Source organism: Gavialis gangeticus, unplaced genomic scaffold (genome assembly GCF_001723915.1).
Source record: "Gavialis gangeticus isolate Ggan-Ray unplaced genomic scaffold, GavGan_comp1, whole genome shotgun sequence".
NCBI lineage: Eukaryota > Metazoa > Chordata > Crocodylia > Gavialidae > Gavialis > Gavialis gangeticus.
In genome coordinates this window covers 27,232,403-27,237,063 of record NW_017729028.1, presented here as the reverse complement: position 1 = coordinate 27,237,063, position 4,661 = coordinate 27,232,403, and the positions used below count along the sequence as shown (strand labels likewise).

Sequence of the window (4,661 nt, the reverse complement as noted above, 5' to 3'; positions counted from 1 at the left end):
CCCCCCCGGACTTACTGACCAGACGCTGCTCTGCAAGCTTCTGGGCTGCATGTCAGATTGGTATTGGCCGATACGACTGGTTAATAATCAGCCATCGGTATTGGCCAAAGAAATCTTTAGCGGTACACCCCTAATTTATTATAAACTAAATTGTTATGCTATCATTGAATCATAGAAAATTAGTGTTGAAAGGGACCTCAGGAGGTCATCTAGTCCAACCCCCTGCTCAAAGCAGGACCAGACCCAACCATATCTTTCCAGACGGGGCTTTGTGGAGCCGAGCCTTAAAAACCTTGAAGAATGGAGATTCCACCATGTCTCTAGGTAACCTGTGCTTCACCACCCTCCTAGTGAGAGAGTTTCTTCTAATAGCCAACCTTAAACTTCTCTTGCTGCAACTTGAAGTGTCACCAGCTATGCTGGTATGAACTCCACTGAAGTAAGTAAAGTCACTCCAGTTTAATATGAACAATAAAATTCAGCATTGTGTCACTATAGTTATTTGCTACTTCTCTTCTGTCTTGTTGCTTATACCATTAAGTTTAGCATTGTTGGCATTTTAGTAATGTTCTTGGCAGAGTGTTTTCAGACTTAGTCATGACTGTTAATTATACTTCACGCTGCCTTGAAAAAAATAGTGTTCTTTCAGTCAAGCCTTAGCATTTTTGCTGTTTTTTCTTTCTTAGTGGCTGGCAGATTATTTTTTTTAATAGCAATATAAATATAGGAGGGCTGTTAACTTTTGTTAGTATAATATTTTTGGAAGGCTAATTAGCTGCAAGCCACCTACAGTGAATCTTATATTACTGAATGGTTATCAAAGATGCAACCCGTAAGTTGGATCAGGACTCTGGAGCCTCGTCATCTGGCCCAAGTTCTGGCCCTGGGTCTTGAGTTGTCCCATGTGGCACATGTGGTGGGCCCCAGATTAGCCCCACATACAGGGCTGGGGATATGCAGTGCCTGCAGGGAGCCAGTGTCCCATTCCCCACCCTGCATGCCAGCTCCACAGCCTGCTTTGGTCTGGAATTGCACCATGTGCAGCACCTGCTGTAGCTGATCCAGATCTGCGCTGTATGTGGTGCCGGTTCCCTGAGTGGCTGGAATGGGCACCGCATCTCAAAGCAGAATGAAAACTCAATAATTACTACATATGTAAAATCTGTAGCCATTTTAAATAAAAAATTAACCCCTAATGACTCTGAGTTAACTATTAGCAAGCAGGCTATTATAGCATCAAAATAAAATTTAACAAAATCCCAAAGTATTACCTGGTGTCCAAAGTTCCTAGTAAAACTAATGAAAGTTTAGGTGTCCCAAGGAGCACAGATTAGATAGTTCTTATTTAGGTGTAGAATTGTTGCATAGAGGCCCATCTGGTGTCAATTTGGATGCACCAGCAGCAGTCCTAGACTCTGGCAGCTAATGGTGGTTATGACGGTGTCAGTTATATTTGATAATTCAGTGGGAGGAGTATTTTGCTAAAATTCTGTATCCTAGACAGTTGCAAGTGGCATAAGCCTTAACAAAATAAGAAAGCTGTGGAGTCCCACCAGTGGCAGCAGCAATGCAAGTTGTAGAGTAGACGGGGCTCACGAGGGGTCACAAATTTTTATCACTGAGCCTGCAAACATGTTCTTTGTGGATGTGAGATTGATATGACTTGCGAATAAGTGTTATGGGTACATCCCATTGTGATATGGGTGAAAGGATGAGTGGAGATATCAGTGGTAGTGTGCAACTGTGAATAGGATGGGAAATATGTATGTGCTGTAGCATAACTGAGAGGGGTAACCAGGGCAGCAATGCCTCCTTTGGAGAGGAGTGCAACAACAGCCTCCAGGGAATATGACTGCCCTGTTACGCCTCTGTGTATGTAGCAAATAGTAATGACAACACCGTTTCATCCTGGTGTAGCTGGTGAATAAGACTGTACAAATGTTCAAATGGACCATGAGTAGTCTTGTGTTTTTACTCTCCCATTAAAAAAAAAACAACTGGGGGAAGCACCGTGCAAATGTTGAGGGGGCTCCGCAGGCAGCCTTTGCTTCTCCCTGCATGCAGCCAAAGACCCAATAAGCTCTGTAGGCTCCTCTGGGTGCCAGAGAGTGCCAAGAACAGCCAAGTGCACCCTGGGTCTCCCTAGAAAATTTCTGCTTCCAAACCTTCCCCCTCCTTTCTTGAGAGAGGAATCCCAGAGCTCTCTTGTCCTCTCTTTTCAGTCGCAGGCATGTCAGGATCTAGGTCTGGGGGCATTGGGGGCATGGATCTGGGAGTCAGGGTCCCAGGAGTGTTGGGGTTTGTGTCTAGTTCATGTGTAGGGGCACAACTGCCTCAGTGTCCTGTGCATCTCTGCAGCTCTGAAGTGCAGAACAGCTCTCGCTTGTGAAAGGGGCTGGGCATCGCTGGCACTGAGGCACTTGAGGTAGTGGTAATGGAGAACAGGGGGGGTTGCGCTATGCACAGCTTCAGCAGTGGAGTTCAGCTGAGTCACAGACTGACTCCTGGGGCCTTGAGGGGGAAAGGGCATGCAATGGAGCTGAGATGCTGGTATCAGAGAAACTGTGAACGTCAGGCTGCATTATGTTTCTAACAGGAGAAACAGTTCTCCTGGGAGAAACTGTAAGTATACTAAGTTGCTGCTAAAGTAGTGAATGTTAATTTTAAAGTAGTTTATGGGGAACATTGTGGTGGGCACTTACAAAAGTGACCTGGGTGAAAGGTTTAGATAAAGCTCTCCTTTGATTATTGCATTACTATAGGAAAACCAATCTATATTCCTGCATCTTGCCAGTAGATGGAGTGTGTGTCATAGTTTTGCTGTTTTTCAACCACATCTCGATAGTCCATTCAAGAAATAATTGCTTTTGAATTTTTCTGTTGCTGTATTCAGTAGTATTGTGTTATATTTGGTAGACTATAGATCAAATGGCATTTTACTTGCATAAAAATCTGCACAGCCTGGAGTGATAGGTGTTCCACATTCCTGTAATTGTCAGGGCAAGGAACAACCCTTGTAGATGTATCTGAGTGCATTATGTGAAGCATTAAAAATAACTCAAAATCCAAATTGTACCAAAAACTTTATTTCACAGCAAGTAAAACAAATAGAGAAAGCACAATACTGATTTTATCCCACCAAATGAAGCCAGGCGTGATATTTGATTTAAACTACATAAAGCTGAAATCAGTCAAAGAAATTGTTGCAGAAAACCTACTTTCAGAATAAAAAACATTTTTGGTGTACTATTCCTTTTTCAGCAGTGGCTTTGGGTGAATTAGTCTTTGTCAGGATTTTCAAATAACCTGAGATCAGAATTGTCTCCTGGATATAGTGGTGGAAGGATAAATCTTTTTAAAAATCTAGATGACATTTTTTTTTTTAAAGCAACTTTAAAAAGAAAAAAAATCCCCGTTTGTTTTTCCTCTTTTCTTACATTTTTTTTTTATTTTCAGTCCCTTCGGTCAATTTGTTTATTCAGTTGCCTTTTCTGTGTTCCTTTTATTTTTGTCATCGTTTCTGAGTGTTTAGTGGATGTTAATGAGCATTGACTGTTGAGCATTTAAGTGGTTTTAAAGCAAATAAAGTGCCTCAGGAAAGAGAAGACTGTCCTATTTTATTTTATTTTTTGACATTTCCTGTATTTAGGACCAAAATCTCTACAGATTTGATGCTGGCGGCTGCTGGCAGCTTAAGTGTCATTCAGAGCTTAAAGGGTAAAGATGGCACTATGGCTAAAATGCTGGTGGCTTTTGATGCCTTGTCACTGTTAGCATTATAGTCCAAGACCTGTTTAACTGGCCTCTTTTCGGTGGAGAGCTAATTAGTTGGGCTCAGCACCAGGTGAACATGGCTGTACTGCCTCCGATTCCAGGAGTCAGCGCATGCCGAGCTACTCGGTTATCTCTGCACCGTGCCGCTTTGCACTGTATGGACATACTCAGAGAGGAGAGGTGTTGTAACCTGAGCTCGAACAATTGGGCTGATCATTCTCTGTACCTAATTTTATGTTAGGAACAGAGGACTTGCCATTTGGATTAGAGCATTGTTTCATCTAGTCCAACAATTCACATTGTTCTATCTAGTCCAAATTCCTCAGTGGCAACCACCAGCTGTTTCAAGGGAAGGAGCAAGAAATCTCAGTTCCCATTGTTGAATTTCCTGTTTTTGAAGGACACTGGCACTACTTCGTAGCCTCTTAGCTAGTGTGTTCTCTTAAGCCCCAAACAATTAGCCTTTTATTTCTTCTAAAGAAAAATCCTTTAAAATAAAACTGTATATACTTTTAATACTCCTGACTAATTCTTTATTAAATATCATTACCTTCTTGATGTCAGCAATATTTGGCTACGCAAATTTCCAGAGTAATTATGACAGTGAAAAATCTTTTCTTCTATTGTGTTTAAATATGGCACCTTTTATATACTTGAATGCTTTTTGATTTTATTCTGAGCAGGCAAATAGAATCTGCTTGTCTGGTTTTTATCTCAGTTGTACACTGTTTTTCCTACCTCTTTCTATATATTTCCATATTCATTTTTTTAACCTCTTCAGTTGCTGTTTACATGGAAGTTTTCTCATGTCTGTGACCACTGTTATTACCAGCCATATTTGCATATATGTGAAACAAGAAAGGAGACTTCTGATGAGAAACATATTT

The 4,661-nt window shown here is 41.4% G+C and overlaps 1 protein-coding gene and 1 long non-coding RNA gene across 2 annotated transcripts in view; one reads left to right on the top strand and one right to left on the bottom strand.

The window, feature by feature from the left end:
* Positions 1–4,661, top strand: part of ATAD2B (ATPase family, AAA domain containing 2B) — a 133,834-nt gene that overhangs the window by 95,489 nt on the left and 33,684 nt on the right. The window lies entirely within an intron of this gene.
* The window catches only part of LOC109300200, a 20,997-nt gene that overhangs the window by 5,552 nt on the left and 10,784 nt on the right, over positions 1–4,661 (bottom strand). The window contains exon 2 of the long non-coding RNA XR_002098160.1: positions 3,977–3,983. This is a non-coding gene — a long non-coding RNA (uncharacterized LOC109300200). The remainder of the gene's footprint in view (positions 1–3,976; positions 3,984–4,661) is intronic.